Raw genomic sequence first — 20606 nt, 5'->3', positions numbered from 1 at the left:
TGTGTGAATGAGAGACAAATGAAGGAAGAGAAAAGATCAAGGTAGAAAACAGACAAGATCGGATGCATAGACAGAGGTCGTGGAGGAGGGAGGGAGGGAAAGAGAGAGAAAGACTAAAAAACAGTCAAAATGGTGGAAAAAGAGTTGCAGACATATGAAGATGTGCGCATACATTTCTACAACGTACTCTAAATAATTATATGAGCAAGGTTAGTACTGATGTGATTTACAATATTTGGATTAGATAATATTTTGTTATTTTGATCGCTACACTAATGAAAATTCTAACCATATTAAAACCTTTATACATATGCTACAATGCCTCATATAAACCACTATTATAGCTTTCTCATATTTTTGGAATAGCCAAATAAAATATACCAAAGCAGCCAAGATTTGATCATTTTTTTCTGGCCTTGGCTACTGATGGAAACTTTATTAATAGATTTTGAAGCAAACCTACCCTGCTTATTAATGTTAAGGTTGCAAGATTCTGGAGATGAAGTGCTTTCCCTTACTCAGGAGGATATTGTTTGTTTTCTTCCTAGAAACAGAGGCTCATCCTTTATCAGGTCTCACCTGCAAAAACGTCTGACGTTTTGGCTTTTTTTTTTTCAACACATACGTGGTCAAAGGGCATTAGAGCACTACACAACAGGACCACACTAACTTACACATTTGCTTTCCTTTTTAGACACAAAAAAATGAAGTGATTTGCACAAAATCACAGGATGTTGAGCTGAGCCAGTCTACACATCACCACAAATGCCACGTTTTTCTTTGAGACGTTTTCTGTCTCCACAGTCAACTAACATAGATGGTGTCTGCCTGAGGTTTCCAATATACATTCTTATTTGAGAAGATGTTGTGCAAGGGCTTACGTTCACAGTCATTTCGCCATATGCCCCAGACGAAAAGGAAGCAGGAGAGAGTAAAATATGAAACTGCACAACTTTCAGTGTTATCTAAATGCTACTAAAATTAATTTCAAAATTCTGCCCTGAATGCATGGAGATCATTCTGATAGCCTTTTCCTTATATTTGCTTGTTTAATTCCCATCCTCATGCTATGTGTCACCCTTTTATGTAGGAAGCTTTTGCTTTTTTAAGCCTAATACGACCTACTGGGTGCTTCCAAAAAAGATTAAACTGGTAAACACGAAAAATGTACATTAATAATCAATATTCAAGAACATTGCAGCAAATCAACTCAAATCAAACTGATTGTCCTGAAACAGCGAGAAGCCATAGAACAGAATAGACTTATTAATAAGCATTTTCCAGCTAAACCTTTTGTGTATGAAAGAGCAGGAAGCTTGAAATGCCCTGTGGTGAAGTCAGACAGTTTGATAAAGGAGATATTCAAAAAGCCCCGCCTGAAAAACAAAAAGGACATATCCCCATTTAAACTGTGATATTTGTAATAATCTGTCACTTGGCAGACAGCTCCTGATTCCTGTTAGTAGCCAGACGTTACAGAAGGGCTTTGTTGCTATAATAACTCTCACATCTATTGTTCTAACATCTCCTTTCTAATCAGGCAATTATACCCCATTCTACCAACGAGATCGCCAAGTATCCTTCTATGGTTGTATTCAATGTACATTTCTTGGTAATTAGGTAGAAACATGATGCTGTAAGAGCTGTGATTAACCAGAATCCTTTTTAAATATATAGTTTCCCCAACACAACTTTTGTTTCTGAACATTCATTATCAAGTTCTAATGGCGTGCAGTGAAAATATTATGGGGAGAAAGTAGACTGGAAAAATTTGTGTAAAAAACATCTACTGAAAACACAACGTGGCTACGAAAATATACATATATTTTTTTTAAAAATTGTGCCTTACACGGCCAAAGGGTAGCATTAAGGGATGGTTTGGGGTTTTTAGGGTTCAGGAAAAGTGTAGTGAGGTTATTTTTAGGGTTCAGTGAAGCGTAGTGTTAAGAGTTATTACAGGGTTTTTAGGGTTCAGGCATGGGCAGCTTTAGAGGGTAGTACGGTGGCCACGGGTTACTTGGCATGGAAAGGTGAACTGTCCAATATGACTTCACAGTGGGACAGCGAGCGACTACATGAGGTGGGTGGCTTAACCGGTTTCTCGAGATGCGAGTTAATTGGTATGGAACACCTGGGGGATATATGGTGAGACCAGGCCCTTGTACAATTTGAGGTCCTCCATTAAGAATTTGAATTGGATGAGTCAGAGAAATATAGATATCTTCAAGTGGAACACACCCTCTTATGTCATATACTGGAGGGGGATCAGCTTTCCGAGGTGTCTCCGCTGGAGGACCACCTTCTGACACGTGACCCATACCCTAAAAAGCAATTTCGGTGATGTATACAAAGCTGGTTAACAACTCCCTTGACCCACTGGTGGCACCGAGAGGAATAGAGGGGCGATTTGAGAGGTATTGAGGACGATGATTGGGTGGAAGCCCTTCAGAGCCCCAGGGACATTGTGATTCGGACCCGGTTTAGTCTGTTCAGTTCAGGATATTACACAGGTCCGACTAGTCCAGGAGCCTCCTACATAGGATAGGCAAAGTGCTCTTGTCATTGTGTCTAAGGGTATGTGGCCGGGAGGGTACCTTTTTTCACATCACAAGAGTGTCCTGTGATATCAACGTACTGGCAGAAGATTACAGAGACAGTGTCCCGGGTCTCTCTTTCAGGTAGTTCCCTTGGATCCTTAATGGCTCCTACTGATATCGAATGAGAAATCCCGGATGCAGTATCAAGGGATCTGGCTGGTGATGGCAGTGGGTGTGGCCAAATAAAATGTGGCAATACACTGGGGTATGGAGACTACCAACAGACTTGAAGACTGGGAGTCTGACTTATACTGGCGCCAAAGGGCAGGGCAGGTGATTTACCAGAGCAGGGGTTGCCCCAAAAAGTGGGAGAAGGTCTGGGAGGCCTGGCATAACCATAGAGGCTACTGATGGTGGGCTGCATGACAAGAGGACTGACGGAGGTCTTTTCAATTAAGACAAGATTTACGCATGTCATATGTTATGGATTGGGCCGTAAAAGTGCCACAACAAATACGTATGTTAACTCCATCTCTTGGAAATCGACCCTCATTTAAGCTTCCGACTTAAGCACACTGAGCGAACATGGTGGAAGAGAAGGAGTAAAAAAAATAAAAAAATAACAGTCAACTGCGGGTTAAATGCAGGTCTTGAAATTAGATATATGCTTCAGAGCAGGGGAATATGATATCTTATTTCTGCCCCTGTGTGGACTAAAGAGGCCCTTATTAATTTCAAATTTATTTATTTGACAGTTGCCATGCTGAGAAAAGCAGATACTGTTGCCCGTGGACGTTTGCAAGAAATCAGATGTGAGAATTTGTGCTGCAGGACTACTAACTACCAGTTGCTTCTGAGAGGGAGAATACCCTTGCAACAGACTGTGCCAAAACACTGCAAGACAGCTATTCAGTATTGCAACAAAAATTCCGAGTCACCCTCTAGACTATTTCTCTACATTTGAAAATCTGTCACAAGTAACTTGGCTGAGAAGCATGTGCAGTGCAGTCACAACTCTGCAAACCTGCAGTACACAGAGTAAGCGTAACCAACTTGCATACAATTGTAGCATCACTATGCACTACACATCAAGATTTGCAGTGAAGTATGGTGCACTAATCACACTACCGGTAAACTGTATGAGTCAAACCAATTGATTTAAGACATACCTGGGGATATTTTTTTTACAGGACAAGTGTCAAACCAATTGATTTAAGACATACCTGGGGATATTTTTTTACAGGACAAGTGGATTTCAGCAACAATTTGTCTGTTGGATAAGTAGGATTGTTTTAAACAATTCTACAACCCTGAAATCCCTGAATGAGGATATCAAGTCAAATGCTATCAAATCCTTTGTGAAACTGTGCAAAGAATTTGGCTTTCAACACACGCATTTTTATCACTATTTAATGTAGTGACACACTCTCACACCATGCGTTGCAAATATAATAGAGGTCCCTGAATTTAATCCAATTGAGGTCAAAATTAGGGGTGGGCAAAGAATTTCGATCTGCCGACAGAGTTTGCTGAGTTTTTTCCAACTCCACGCAGAGTGCGGAGTTCCGAAAAACTGTGCAAAGTGATGTGGAGCGGAGTTTTTTCTCTGCCTGGCCAACGTTAAGTTGGTGAGCGAGAGAAATTGCTATGTTGACCAGCGAGATTTCTGAACGCGAGCGGTCAAGGTAGGCTGCGACCGCAGGTGATGACAAAGCTGCCCCTCGCGTTGAGGAAGTTGCCACTCAAGTAGAAAATCTACTCGAATGGCAAAAAGAAGTTAGCGCCCTCTGGTGCTGTGTGATGCCGTTCGCACTGATTTTACACTGCATGAGAATCTCCTGTGCTGAAATTCAGTACAAACAGTGTATCTTACCAAAACTCTGCTGCTTACGGAAGTTTGCGTAGCGAAGCAGAGTTTTTTCAGCACTTCCACATAGCAGACCTCTGTGATCTCTGCCTTGGCCTAACAAAATCACTATGTCCTAACTGCCACCAAGGGGGCAGGATTCTGCAATATATAAATACCTCACCATAAATAGCCTTGACACCATGGACAAATTAGGGCAAGCATGGGAGGCAGACTTTGGCCACTTACAGAATGAGGAAAAGACAGATGACACCTAAATAGGTTGCAATATCTAACAGAGACTTTCTGATCCAACTTAAGTAACTCCATCGAAAATACTTGATTCCACAATGCATATAGTGTATGCAACGTAGTCCTAACACACCATATCCCACATACCACACTGAAGAATTACTAGAATTAATTTTTCAGAAACAAGCTGCAAATTCAGTTTCAGAGATGCTCCATAATCTCAAACCAAGTTCTGCAACTTTTTCACTTCTTCTCGTAATGTTTCATAGAGGTCCTCTTGGACACCAAGTGACCAGGTGTGAAAATGCCTCACAAGTCCCTGGAATGTTCACTTCCAAATGTTTAATTAACACTAGTTTTCTGGCCTATACCATGTGAACACCGTTGTCTCTGTCCTGAGGATCTTACAAACCCTCCTAGCTCAGAAGAAGAGTTTCTAGAGGGCCGGGTAATGATCTGTACTCCTTTGTCTATGCTTATCAGTATGAAGCTTCACTTCCCTAGACCTTAAAGAAACTTTCAGGCCCACAGATTCAGGTTAAAGCTAGAGACTGCTCTTTATAATCCTTTACCAGGTAGATAGGAATCCTTCAAGTAAAGAAGAGAAATAAGGTTGACAATATATTTCGATTATATCTTGGTAATGAATCTGGATGTGTTAAGATTGCGGATGGTTTTCGCGAGAGATTTGTAATCCTTGGGGTTTATTGTTGTGAAAAGTTGATTTTAGAACCATCCCATAACTCAGAATTATCAGGTTTCCTGATAGGTACCAGGAAGGTAGATTTACAACTGCCTGAGAAGAAGGTCAAAAAGATAAAACAGGAGGCGAAGCTTACGTTAGAGAAGCAAGAGGTGATGTTAAGAGAGCTGGTGTGTACCATGGGCCTTCTGTCATCTTTTATTCAGGCAGTATTTCCAGGCCATTACACTACAGATCTTTGCAGTGTTTAAAGTCTTCAACCAACCTTTCAAAGGGTCTTTGGTATGGGGACAAGATAGTAATGTCTTCAGAAGTGAAGGAAGAACTGATTTGGCAGATGGAAATTCTGAAGCTGAGCTTTGGGGGAGCAATTTGTGGGGCCATTCCATATTATGGATTAGGAAACGGATGTGAGCAGTTTAGGATGGGGTGCAATGTTCTCAGATCAGGAAACAGGAGACAGATAGGAGTCTGGAAGAAAAGGGGGATCACATAAATAGTTTGAGGATGAGAGTAGGACTCTTTTGCACTTCACAGTTCCAAATCTCACTTATAAAGAGATTCAATATTGTTAAGGTAGGACAAAGGCAGTGGTGATTTAAATAAACAAATTGTGGGGAAGGAGATCAAGGAAAATATCAAACGTAGCGAAAATAATGTGGGAATTCTGTTTGGAAAACAAACTGGTTTAAAAGTACAATACTGGCCAGGGGAAGATAATGTAGCAGTAGACTGGAGTTCAAGGAACATGATAGATTCAGGGAACATGATAGATTAAAGAGTTTGGAAAATGAAGAATGAATGTTTCCAAAAAACAAACATTTAGGTCCTTTAGGGATGTTTTGTGGTGATTTACGATTAACACTTCAGTTGGAGAAATACATCGGTTGGGACCAGACCAAAGTAGCAGTTTTAGTGGATGCTTTCAGGATTGGAGAACGATGGCAGGTTATGTTTTACCTCCCTTTGCTATGATACAGTTTTGCTTCAAGTGAGGAGACTAAAATATCAGTTGTTGTTAGTGACTCCTTTTTGGATGAGCCAGACTTGCTTTCCATCAACGATGGAAATGGTGACAGAAAATCCTTTTTTAATCAAATCCTTTTTTAATCAAATCCTGCAAAAGCCTGTTAAGTGGAGTTAAGGCAGTGGTGCATCCCTTAGTGGAGTTAAGTTCTTTCACACTTCCACTTTGGAACATTTCAGGAAATCTGGCAGATTCGTGGAACTTTCTGGAACAGCTTCAAAACTCCTCAATCAGTCTTGGGAACCAGGTAGTATGAAGAGGTACAGGAATGCATGGAATGTATGGATACGTCGGTACATGGCAAAGGATTTACATCTTGTAGAAGCTGATTGTGATGGCTGCAATTTTTTTTGGCTGACTTGTTTGGAAAGAGTCTGTGTTATAGAACAGCCAAATACTGGAGACATGCTATAGCAGTGGGTCACTCTTTGCTTGAAGGTTTGTCGGTTGGCAGAAGTAATTTGATATGCAGAGTAATGAAAGGTATACATTTGAAGAGACAACCAAGATTCAGATATGAATCTCAATGGGAAGAGGATTTAATTTTTAAATTGTTTGAAGGAAGTCCAGTAAATAAGATTTTAGATATCAAGGAATTGTCTTGGAAGTTGGCAACCTTGCTTCGTTTGGTTACCTTTAAAAGGGTGTTTCATATGAAAGCTTTAGAAATTAACAGTAGGTTTTATCAGCCTAGTGGAGTTATGTTTGAGATTCCGATAAGAACAAAATCTATGTCTGAGTCCATTTTTACCCCACATTTGATGAGTTTCTAAAGTTGTGTGTTATAAGATGTATCAAGGAGTATGAGGTAAGACTTCAAGAGAAAAGAAGGGGAACGTATTTTGGTCAGCCAAAACGGTGGATGCGTTTTGACCGACATCCGCTGGTCCTACCCGCCTGTCTGCCCTTTATCCTGCTGACAGTCTGCCATAAGATATCGGGTATCCCTGTCCCACTGGCTTAACCGATGTTGCGGCGGGGTTCTACTGTCCTCTGAGGGGGGGGAAGGGGGGTGTAGTAACCCCATAGACATCTGCTGCAGTCTGGCACCCGAACTCTATGGCACATTAGGGGCAGGCATTGCGGCAGTGCTCCTGAAGTTATTGAGGGGAGCTACATTTGCCCTGAGCTCGGACGCTGAACTGCCGTGGCTCATGCGACCTGGGGAAAGGATGGGCCGCCGGCACCCAGCGTAGGGTCATGCCTGGGCCGACTAGCGAGGCCTGAAGTGCGAATGCTGCAGTGCCAGAGGGGAGTCCCTGACCTGCTGGGACTGATGCTCACTACTGAGGACGTCCTCCCTCCACTGTAGCACGCTGGTGGCTTTCCATGGTGCTGTAGCAGTCCCGCAAGAGGTGAGCTACAAGATGAAGTTTTCACCAGCAAAGGCCCACATAATTACCTACCCTGACTAAATGTACAGAATTTGGGCCATAACTCCGGATCGTTCATGCGGCCTCCACTTGATAATGACCCGACTTACTACATGATATATACCTGCTGCTGCAACGGCTCATTAATGCGACTGCAGCTGTCTCTGTAATTGCTGCAACAACTTGGCTGAAACACACTGGTACGAGCTGTACGGGGATGAGCTGATATATCACTGAAGTAGCTACACCGCCTTGGGGAATAAACGCTTCTCTTCAAGCTTTGTGGATCAGGCGGACTGGGCGATAGGTTTGCAGATGGATCACTGCTGCCAGGGGAAACCCCCCCTGAAACAAACACTGCACCGCTAAGGGAAGAGCATATTCCTCCAGTCGCTTATACCCTACATATAAACGCTGCAGCCCGTTGGCCTAACAACACATAGTGATATTTTGGCTCATGTTCAGAGGGCCCATGGGGCTCTGGGATGAGAACAGTACGCACTGTCTCCACACTGGGATCAGTGACCGTGGTCTCCACCGGTGTCTGGGCTTGTGACGGCGCATAAGTGACTCTCTTTCTGATAACTGCCGCACCCACGCCTGCTCTCCCCAAGATCACTGAACTTGCTACCAGGTTACTGGACTTGTGAGCTGCTCATGCTGCCGTGCCGCTGCAAGCTGTTTGGCGCTGGCAAGCTGGCCCCGCCAAACGGTGTTGCCATCATCTCCTGTAAAATGTATTCTATGGCCGTGGCCTCCATCCACCACCAGCCTTGTGCTGATTAATGAACAGGCCTCTTTCCAGCTTTTGCTATCTCCGGAGCCTGCTCCTCCCTGAGGGATCTGTGCCTACTGACCTACCCTTGGTACCATGGGGCTGGTCGTTCTGCACATCTTTGCAGATTGCTAGGCACTGGCAAGCGGGCCCAAAATAGGATCATTATCCACATCCAACGTGCACCTCTGGAGACATAAATCATGGGTCGCCCTCGCACTGGCACACAGGGCAATCCACAATTCCTGACCACCTCAACAGCGGTTCTGAGACCTTGGACTGCTCCATGCCTTTTGCATTGCTTGACGACAAATTGGATTTCGTTATGGAAGCTGGTGAAAGGATTGGAATGTAATTGGAGAACACTTGTGCGTATTTGTAAAGTAAAAAAGAAGATGAGATGGCAGATCTCATGTTGCTGCATGCGGATCACCACAAGCTGGTGGACAATGTCCACGCCACTGAACAAACCCTCACTGACCTCCAACTACACACTCGCAAAATGAAATCCTCATTGCTCACACTGGCAGAATGTGTGGATGTTCTGAGCGCTGAGCTGAAGACCCAGAGGGCCGCTCACAAAGGAATAATATACAAGTGGTTGGTTTTCCTGAAGGAGCAAAGATGTTGGATGCCATTACTTATGTTGAACAATGGCTGAAAGCTTTGCTACCCCCAGAAGCTTTTTCTCAGTTCTTTGCAGTTCTTCGCTGTGCCCAATGTGTTCCTACGCGGCATACACCTTCTGGCTCTAGTCCCAGGCCGTTCCTATTCAGTATTCTTCACTGCTGTGACAGAGACTTCATTCTGGGTGAAGTACGAAAGGTCCAAGAGATCATGGTTGACAATGCACGTCATGTTTTTCCCAGATCACACTGTTGAAGTACAAAGGCAGAAAAACTCATCCCTAGCAATCAAACTCCGCCTCAGGGACTTGGACATCCGCTATTCCCTCCTGTTTACGGGGCATCTATGTGTTGTTTCAAACAGAAAAACACACTTTCTTACTTCTCCTGAGGATACCAGGGATTGTTTAGAATTTACAGGACTGATTGCTGTACAACAATCTGTTCGGAACACCACAATATCCTGCGGGTCGACTGCCCCTCGTTGTCACGAGCGTCGACCTCGCCTGCGGCATCCCCCCAACCCAAGAAGGCTCGGAGCCTGAAAACGACTCAGCCAAGCCTACTAGCGATGATGGCTCTTTGACCAAGTGGCCCTTCGAGCAGATACGGCCACCACGCCCGATGTGACGCCACAAACGGTAGAGGACATTATCTCACACTTATGTTGTATGTCCGGCACTGGCCGATCTGTCCCACTGAAGTTGTCTATCTTATTATGATCTCTTATCCCTGACCCACTTACTCAACTCTCCTCTGCAACTGCGCTGACACTTCGCCACAGTGGACACTCTTCCAGGCGCGACCGAGCTGCGACATCAATCCTCTACTTTTTAGTATTTCACAGTTCTATGGTAACTCACTGGCAAAGACCATTGCAGGTTCCTTCTTCAATATGTGGGTATTTTCTCATTGGCTGCAGAGACCACCTCTACCAGTTCTACAGTTAGCTGTTTGGCACACACGTGTTGTACTTCCACCCTACTGGTATTTTTGGTTTTATGTTAGTGATGTTTTTTAAGTATTATGTTATGAATGTTTGCGACCCTGATCTCCATTTTGCACTCTTGCTATCCTCTCTTCGTGCAAACCCGCTCACACCGATAAGCACGCTGCACTCAGTCGCTGGGCACTCTTTTCTCACTCACACACCCTACTTTAACTTAATTACTTGGAATGTGTGTGGGATGAATTGTGTCGCTACTCAGACTACTCATACCTGAAACGCCTCTCCACACAGATTGCGCTGCTGAAAGAGACACACATAGCACATCCAGAGGCCATTAAATAGTAAAGGCGCTGGCAAGCGCAAGTATTCACTACTAATTTCTCCTCCTATGCTAGGGGTATGTTGCTGTGTCAGGCCTGGCACCCCCTTTTGTAGCAGAAGACACTTTCCTGGATGCAGAAGGCCACTATGCAGTCGGGAAGGGCCATCTTGACGGGTGGCAAATCCTGCTAAATTCCATTTATGCCTATAACACTACGCAAACCTCATTCCTTAAGCTATGTTAAACACACACTCCTGTTTTGAACGGGTTGCCATGGCTTATCGGGGGTGGTTGGCACATCCTCTTTACTCCCTTCTGCTTTGGTCACAGATTATCTGGACTGCACACATTCTGATCATAACCCTCAGCATCTGCCACTTGCGTAGGAGGACGGTCTTCCTCCAGTTCCCACCTGGCGCCTTCAGCCAACGACACCGGAGGACCCTCCCTTACGAGCCTCACTTGGCTCGGCCATCGCAGAATAGTTTTACCACAACACCGACACAGCCTCACTCAAATTAATAGAATGGGACGTATTTGAGGGGAAGATACGCAGACACCGCCTGGGGACACAACTGAACAGGCAGCAACTGGTAAACAGGGACATTTCTATTATAGAGCTTGAGCTGCTACATCATAAGAACCAAGCAGCACACAGCCCCACTAATGCACATCAACTGACGGACGCACAACACAAACGCACTGCGTTGCTGAAAAGATTGCATTGTTTTAATTATACTGCCACCTCAGCCTGCGTACATGCCACAGCCGACAAGTCTGTCTGGCTACTGGCGTGGCTTATTCAACAAGATAAGCCCTGCCATCCCATAATGGCACTCCACTCTACAATGGACATGCTCCTTTACACTCAACATGCCATAAGTAGCGAGCTCACACAACACTACAAAAGTTTATACCCAACAGCCTCTGACACAAGCCCTGAAGGCTTTGAATCTTTCTTCTCCATGCTCTTGTTGCCATGCATCACCTCAGACCAGCGATCTGAGCAGTCCTCTCACGCTAACTGAAATACGAGACGCAATCAGGGCGATGGCTACCGGCGAAACCCCAGGTCCAGACGGTCTGCCCACTGAGTATTGCAAAGTGTTTGCATTCCTTTTTGCTCCCCCCAACCCCCATCTGCTGGAAATGTATGAGGCTGTATTCTCCGCCAGCAGCCTTCCAGCCTCCCAGCAGGAAGCGACCTTTATCTCCCTCCCTAAACGGAACAAGGACCCTATCTTGTTAGGCTCACACTGACCTCTAGCTCGGCTTAGTAACGAATAAGGTCCCAGCCAAAATCCTCGTAGGTCGCATAGTACCTCTTGCTCCAGCTTTGGTCCACCAAAACAGGTTCATTCCCACCAGAAATACCTCCCTGAAGCTACGTTGTATTTTCTGAATCATAACCTATTCACAACTGGCCTGGCCCAACGCCGGATGCATGGTGCTGGATTTAGAAAAGGCTTTTAACTCACTGGAATGGGATTACCTCTTTAATACGCTACCTCTCTAAGGAATTAGCCCCTACCTTCTATTAGTGAAACTGCTGTATACCCAACCGTTGATTAGAGTCAAAACAGGCTCTCTTGTCTCAGAACCAATCACCATACATAGGGGCACGAGATGAGGCTGCCCACAATTGAGCCACTAGCAATTGCAATGCTCGACAGAGGCGGACCCTTGGGCATTCCCTTAGGCGACAGGACACACATACTATCCTTACATTCCAATGACCTGTTATTCTACCCTAGAGAGACACACCATCCCTGCTACGACAGCCTTAACTCTCAACCATTTTCCAACCCTTTCTAGGTTGAAGGTTAACTGGGCGAAGTCCTGCCAGTTCCCCTTCCAGTCAGACGTACCAAAACCACACTTTGTTCTCAATGGCATGCAGTTAGACTGGCAACCCCACACCTTTCATTACCTTGTTGTGAGCATGTACCATTCACCTGCAGACTTTGTCGATGGCAATATAATTCACGAAGTCACAACCTTAAGATCCCAGACATCCTTTTGGTGCATGTTACCACTATGTGTCGCGGGACAGGTGGCACTTTTAAAAATGGTGGTTTTTACCCTGTCTTTTATGGTATCTCACCAATCTCCTTCTTCATATTCCAACTGCGTTCTTACGCTCTTTTGATAGATGGAGACGTGAATTCATTTGGCATAAGTCCAGATACAGGGTAGCTCCGGCAAAACTGTCTTCCTACAAATCAGTGCGGACTCACCATACTGCACTTTGAGCAGTACTATCTTGCCTCTCGAATTCAGTGGGTCGCCAAATGGTTGGCAGGCTTACATCTGCAAGTCCCCACGTCCCTACCCGCATGGTCCTTACCTGCCACGCTTCAACTGTCCCACCCCTGCACCCAAATATGGCCACCTGACTCCTTGCAGCTGGGAGTGGCCCTTCGATGGTACGACAGGTGTCATTATTTAACAGGACGCACAATCCCTTATGCACCAGCACTGGCATTGCTTGGAACCCCCAGAAGTGGCAGATTTACATTGGCAGCGGAGCTGACCTTGTGGCATGCTGCTGGCCTGTACCGTGATGGCTCTCCATGAGACACTGATGGCAGAGATGGTCTGCCATCTAGTCCAATCTTGCTACACACTCACTGATTGCTTCCTTAGGTAACAGATGAAGCAACATGACTCACAAACTCCCAACATCCCTCACAGTTTTTGGTCAATTTAAGAAACTGTTGAAAACCTGGCTATTTCAGATCTATGATGATGGTTTCTGAAGAGGTTAGCACTGAGACACACCTTCGGGTGTGATCCGCTGCACTCGACAAATCGGTTATCATAGCATATCATAATGGGAATGGGCAGACACCTCACACGTTGGTTTGCTGACTTGCTACGTAGTTACACTGCCCTGCAACTCAGCCTTACAACAGCGCTAGGAGGCGGTTTTAATGCGTCCTTGCACAGACAAAGAATGAGCTGTTTCAAGCTCATTCAGCTCAACATCATACAAAGGGCTTACCTCACTCCTGACAACATCAATCGTTATTACCACAGAACAGACACTGCTTGTCCTTGCTGTAGAATGGTGGTTGCAGACCTGTTACATGGGCTATGGGCCTGCCCACATTTACATAGGTATTGGCTGAGTCCCACCTTTGTGTGTGCACTGGACGCCCGGATTTGCACACATGGGAGATATGTATCCTGGGTCTATATTGCAGGCACAAGAAGCATAGAGCCACCACTTGCTTCCTGGACTTAGGATAATTGGTAGCCAATCGACTTACTATTCGCAGATGGAAATCCCCTGAACCCCACTCCTCTGGCAGCCTGGATAGCTCGATGCTTAATTGGGCGCAGGCGGAAAGAGTTGCCCTGCACAGAGAAGATCATCTTGGGCTGAGGAAATACCCTATCGCTACATATTGGGACACTTTCCTATCTGAGCTTCATGCAATTACCACACACGATATAGATAGTAGCATGAGCTCGCCATAGGGAATCATAGAAGGCACTACCCATTACTATTTATCCGTTGTCTAGCACCGATGAGTACTGAACCTACTCCGTATGCATGTTCCCTACAGATTCCAAATGCGAGCAAATTTTGGCAGTCATGAGTACCCCTATCCGATCTTGTGTTTTTTGCATATTCAGTTTTCATCACATGAATGTGTTGGTCAACACTATCTGCAACAATGTTGTTCTCTTTTAGCATGGATCAGTAGGTTGTCTTCCTGTTATATGTTCAGTCATAACATGTCACATAATGGACTGGTCTTTACTATTTGTCCTTTTGTTATTGACTCCCTCGGTAACTGGGTTCAACTACGTCCAATTGCAATATGTTTAAACTCCACACACATCCGCCATCGCACACATGGTATTATGCCCCTGCTGTGTGCTGCCATATTTGTTGCTCATGTTATTTTTTTGTACTGTATAATGAAAACTCAATAAACAAATTAAAGAACAAAGTTCAAGAGAAAAGAATTGCAGGTGTGGATCAATTATTGATTTCGTGTGTGAAGTCATTTGAGGCTATATGGCTAGGAAGAAGGGTAAGGTTAGTTATGAAGGAGGCAGGGGTACATTTAACCAAATTTAAGGTATACTCACAGTTAGTTGTTCTAAACAGGGGAAAGTTATGAAAATATTATGAAAGCAGCATGCTGGTTTGCTGCTAATGGGCTTATTGTATTATAAACCAATTGAGCACATTATGTGCTCAGATGCTTTCAGTAAGTATACTTTTAGCCTCATGTCTTGCCATAAAATGCTAATTTTCATAGCAAGGAGGCTAGTACTATCCTATCCTCCCCCAAGGTTAAGTAGGAATGCTGGTGTGAGTGTTTATGTAAATGGAAATGGATGGAGATTAAAGTTTTGTTTTATTTGCAGAGAACCAGTAGAAAGGTTTGAAGGCTAAGGGAAAGGAGACACTCCGAGTAAGAAGACCACATCAAAAGAGGAAGAAAGTGGAGGACATAGAGATTATATGATACCACAATATTCAATTTCATTGGTTGCCATTGCATGTTTTATTTCATGAAATTTCAAAGTGTCTGCTACTCAGAAGAAGTGACCAAAGTTAATAGATAATGCTAGCCTCCTTCACTTTAAGAAAATCACAATTCTCTATGCAATTAATCTATGAGACTCAGCATTCTCCTGCTCGCCCAACTGTTACCAAAGCATATGTATTCCAGACCTCAGAGAACCAAAGAAAACTCCGCCCACTCTGCATACATCTACAACTAGTAGCTGTAGTCAGAGAACCCTCTACACCTGTTATGGCCTTTCCTCTAAAATAAGAGAATTAGCATGGGCCTCACTGATGAGCAGATTTGTTTTGAGGACTGATTTGACAGGAAGGCATCGGCCAGAGAAGGCTTCGAAGTCAGTTCTCTCCAGAGACCAGGAAAACAGGCTCATTTGGACTAAAACAAATAACTCATCAGTTCCAAGAGGTCAGCTACTGAGGACTTTTTAGGCAGACAAACAATAAACCTTATAAAAGCCATTTTTGCAATGTAGGTATCAAACATCGAATGGATATTGTGTCGATGGAGGGCCTCATGCTTAACGAGGTTTCCTCACAATCAGTTGTTTTGAATGTTTTTTTTGTACAGTTTTTGTAATTGCAGGGCTGTTATTAGAAGGTTTGTTTGAGTATCCATCTTTTGGGATTGTAAATTCAGTGCATCCACAGTAATGGCCAGTAGTAATGTCACTGAACTGAGAGTCGCTGCCAGAGGATCGGGTCGGGTTTCTGAAGTAATCTTGGTCGATGTCCTATTAAATGGAAACATAACCTGGATGATTCAATAGGGGTATTGGACATACTGCCAAGTAGGATTGGCTTTACTACGCTATAACTGCTTTTTGAATCATTAATTTCACCTTCTTCTGAGGAAGTATAGTTATCCACAGATGCAACACTCTTCTGTTCGGCCACTATAACCGGGTTATTGATTGAGCACTGGTAAGTCCCCATGTCTGGGAAGGGGCACCAGTACGCCACATCGATTCTGCCTCGGACTGAAGACCGTGCTCAGCAGTACACTGGCTATCAGATGCAGAAATGAACAGTATACTTGTAGATTGGTAACTGAAATTCCAAAAGTTCAAATAGAAAGTGTTCAAAATGTATAGTTTGGTAGCTGGTGGATGAGTGGGTCGAATCCTTAAACACAAAAAAAAAAACTCAAAATAAATTGGTGGTTTGAGGGGAAGGGACGGGGTGTACTGGGGCCTCTGAAGGGCTCTATGACAGCAGACGTCTGGGTATCTGCTCCCTACAGCACCCTGCCAAAGAAATCAGCTGCCCGACAGCCACTGACTGAACTAAACAGGGAGCTAGTCCATGTCTGATACTCCTGAGTGGCTAATGTTACATCCACCCACTATATTAAAGGATACCCCCTTCCACTTCTGCAACTCAACTGTCAGTTGCACGCCTCCCACTAGTGCACCTTCACATCACAATTAAACACTGTGACTCATCGCTTCCAGCCACTGCTTAAGTGATTGACCAAGCTCACCAAAGGCTGCTTAGAAGAACTGCCAAAATAACATTTCCTGCTGAATGGAACGCACAATGGTTCTCTCTCTAGTTTGTTTCAACCAGTAGAATCAAGCCTCTGACGAGTCTTGTGCTTATGAGAGGGCCCTCTCCTTTCCCTCAGCAGATGGCACCAAGTGGTCACCCTGACAAGTGTAACGGTGGCTGGAGACCCCATTGAGAATGGGACTGCTGATGCCCGGGAGCCTGTGAACCACACAACATACACCAAGGCGCTGGAGAGCCAAGCGATGGTTACCATTCCGTTCACTCTCGCAGAGCCTAGGCATACTGCTGGGAGCATAGGTAGCAGCAGCCACATCTCAATGTAACACAAAGCCAGGGGGCCAATCTGCTAGATTGTGGATTGCGGAGCCCCTTGTTACGTCTACTCCCGCTATGTTGACTTCTCTTCCTGTTACTCAATGAACATATGAAGTACTGTGTTCATGCAGTGATGAGCCAGCTCTTGAATAATCTTCTGAAGCAAAGACAGTGGATCTTTTTTTTTTTTGCAGATAACAAACTCCATAGTTTAGTTGCAGAGATAAAGATGTTCCACCCTTATTTTCTTGGATGCTGTGATTTTGAGGTAGGGTGCCAATCTAGAACATTAGTTCCTATGCTGGTTGTATTTTGTGATTTTCTTCCTGATGAAAAGTGGCCCTTTGTCATTTGTTGCCTCATGAGTGATACAAACCAGCCTGAAGGAGGACCTGCTGGCAATGGTTACCAATGGAGGAGCTTCAAGGAAGGAGAGATATGGGCTTTAAGTAATTTCCTCATGGTTGATGAAAGTGAGCAGTTATATAACCCAGCAGTGAAATCTAGTTTTGAAAGGAGATTCTTGCTTGGACCTTGTGTGGGAATCCTAGGTGTGGGCAGATGAGCTGCAGAATTTTCCTGGTTACCAAGCTTAATCAGAGAGCTTACCTATGAAGCATTCACATAGAACTTGGAGTCCATGGTAATTTCAAGGTCTTACGTCGTCAGGCCAGGTGCATAGAGGGCCATACGTGTCACAGTAGCCACAGTTGAGTATTTCAGCTTTAGAGGTGTTCAATCTGAGGTGGCTCAAATTCATCCACTGGTCTACTGCCCAGAGGCAACTGAAGATTTTTGAGTTGTCAATGTCCTTGGGGTTTTTCAATTTAAGAAGAATCTGTATGTCGCCTGCAAAGTTATAACAGGTAAACTCAAAAATATTGATCATTTCTGATAAGGAGTGCATGCAGAGGTTGAAAAGGAGGTGTGAGATTATAGAGTCTGTAGGATTTGGGCACAAAAGGAGGAGTAGGATTCATGCTTGTTCTTTTGTGTAGGTAAGATGAGCTCCAAATAAGAGCGGTATCCTATATGCCGGCTTTGTTGAGTTTTCGGATTAGTGTGTCATGAATGACTGTCGAAGGCAACTGAAAGGCCCAAGAGTGCAGCAACCCCATTTTGATCTAAAGTGTTTTAAGCCTCATCTCAGATCGAGATTAGAGCTAGTTAAGTGCTTCCTCTTTTAAGAAAACCTAATTGGATGTCCGAAAGTAGGGAGTTTTCTTCAATGAATTGTGACATTTCGTCGAAGGCTGCAGAAATGATTTGACTTCGAAACATTAGGACATTGCTTTGTAAGTTTATGTCTACATAACGGGAGGGATCTTCACAGTCAACTTTTCCACTCTACTCGAGCGCAGCCCTCGCTTCACTCGAGAACCCTCATGAAATTCCATACAGTTCTGTAGGACAGGACATAACAGCTGCTCTTTTGAGAAGTCTGTGAAGGAAAGGGAGTTGAGGGTCCAAGTTTGTTTTCTGTGTGTATTCCTCCTTGACAGCCACCCACAATACAGAGCTTAGGTGTGCTTGGATGGACCATTACTGGCAGGATGGGAGGGCAGAGCTGTGCACAGCCCTACTTAACTTGAATAGGCTGTGTTCTGTCTCCTCACAAATCTCTCATCAATGGCAGTTTCAAAAATGACACAGGTTCTCTTGCAGCTCTTTGGAAAAGACACATCGCCTCGTCTGCGTGAAGCATCTGCGATGCAGGACTTTGCAGTGCAAGCCCTCGCCTATGGGATCCTAGATGCCAACACAGACCCTTGCATTGCAGTTTATTGGAACCAACACATCACCTCAGCTGCGTGATAGATCCTCGGCGCAGGATCTCACAACGCTTAACACCCGAATTTAAGGTACTCTTGTTCAGGTGGTCTAACTGGGTCCTTATAGCCGGCCAATGCTTTACTGAAGTCGGCCTGAAGTTGGGACTTTGTCTCAGTCTAGTGTGACCACACAACCACAGTTTGCAGGTAGTGCTTTTTAACACTATTTTTACTGCAATCTTTGAAATTGTATACCTCCGGTTCCACTGATAGGAGATTTGGCGTGTTGGTCATGTTTTCACTTCATTACTGTTTGAAGTGCTGCATAAATACTTTACACTTTGCCTCTAAATTAAGCCCGACTGCTCTGTGACAAGCTACCAGAGGGTTGAGCACAAGTTAATTTGGGGTTTGCTTGTGCCTTACCCTTACAAGGATTGTGGAAGCTGCTTGAGTAGGTTTTCACCACCCTCAACCAATAAACCAATTTCTCACAGTAGTGCTTAGAGAAAACAGTTGTTTTTAGTCAAAGACTGCACTTGCACAACAGCAAATGAATCTTAATTCACAGAATCCACTCTGCTAATACATTCTGGATTCTCCAAAGGCCATAGAAAATAAACGTATCTTCTTAAAATCAACATGGGCTTCCTCAAATTCAAACGCTTCAAAAAGAGAGTTAATGATCCGCAACACCAAACAAAACATCAGTCTCTGTACCATCTTCTCATCCAAATGCAAGCATGCAGGACAAAAGCCTCATCCATGACGCTTGAAGCACAGAATGAATCTGTGGCTGTCACTACCTTCCTTTACTAGAATACTCGAACCCCTTCAATCTCTCAAAGGCCAACTAGTAGAAGTGGGTGTGGGCTGGATGAAGCCTAGGATACAAGAGTTAACATAACAGCAGACACGCCCTGCACAAAAAAAAATGTCTGCTGCACGTATAACAATACCCTACACCACACTGTGGTAGCCACATAGCCCACATCATATCAGAAGGCTATTATCACTGTTCACGTAAGTTAATATGTCACCTAGGGCGAAGGTCCAGAGACCATGCTCATTGTATGACACTGGATGAATATGTTTTTTTCCACCCTTTTATGCTTCAATTTTTCTTCTAAAGAAAGGCAGACTGACGGGATGGGTATGATGATTCTCTTTGTTGATAAGCCTTTGGGTTGCACTACTCTTAAAACAGCAAAGCAGCAGACTGTTGCAGTCTTATGTATCTATTACAGTTACCTGAGAGGCCTTGTTAGATTATAGAAAGCAGTGTGTTGGGCCAGGTGGAGGAGGGATGGCCAAGAATACGACAAAAGGGATCAAAAAGGAAGAGGGCAGGATGCACCCTTGAGTTTTTAAAAGGCAGAACCCTTACCTAATCAACAGGCATTCAGGTTGATGGTTGCTCCAGCCCATATTAGACTTATTATCACAATTTCCAAAACGGAGAGAAGGAATGAGGGGGAAGACTGGATATATAAAAACTCCTCAGTGAGTATAGGGCTGGTCATGGAAGAAGGCAGGGGTATCCTGACAGAATTCATTTCTCTCGCACAAGGAAGTGGGGCAACATCGCCAAGAGAATACAGTCAGAGGTTCTAAGGAGAGATGGTCAGAGAGAAGCAGACATATCTGACGGCCTTTGTTTTCACAATGAGAATCTCACTCAATGTTACTCCTGGGTTTGATGGAGAAAAACTGGTCGAATTGATGATTCAGATTTTCAGGATCTGACAACTTCAAGTGTAATGTAACAAAGTGAATGAGTCTATCGACTCTGAACAGCCACTGTAAGACCACCATAAACTCCTCAATTGACTTCACAAACTTTCTCCAAGTTAACCTGTCAAACCTTCTAGAACGGTGCAGCTATGCTAGCAGCTAGGCGGAAACGCTACAAATAATTCACCTACATTCCAAGGTCACTAATTATGCCTCAATTAGTACCAGATCAGCTATAAAACCATATGTCTCATTCAGAAATGCATCCAGTGAAAGCACCCAAATACCAAGAGAAATAAGATACAGGTCTCGGTTAC

General features: G+C 44.2%; 1 protein-coding gene across 7 annotated transcripts in view; it reads right to left on the bottom strand.

Annotated features, from left to right (window-relative positions):
- The window catches only part of MYO9A (myosin IXA), a 1132274-nt gene that overhangs the window by 924954 nt on the left and 186714 nt on the right, over positions 1-20606 (bottom strand). The window lies entirely within an intron of this gene.

This window comes from Pleurodeles waltl, chromosome 3_1 (assembly GCF_031143425.1).
Source record: "Pleurodeles waltl isolate 20211129_DDA chromosome 3_1, aPleWal1.hap1.20221129, whole genome shotgun sequence".
In the NCBI taxonomy this organism is placed as follows: domain Eukaryota; kingdom Metazoa; phylum Chordata; class Amphibia; order Caudata; family Salamandridae; genus Pleurodeles; species Pleurodeles waltl.
Note: the sequence above shows the minus strand (reverse complement) of the source record. Positions and strands in the feature narration are given on the sequence as shown.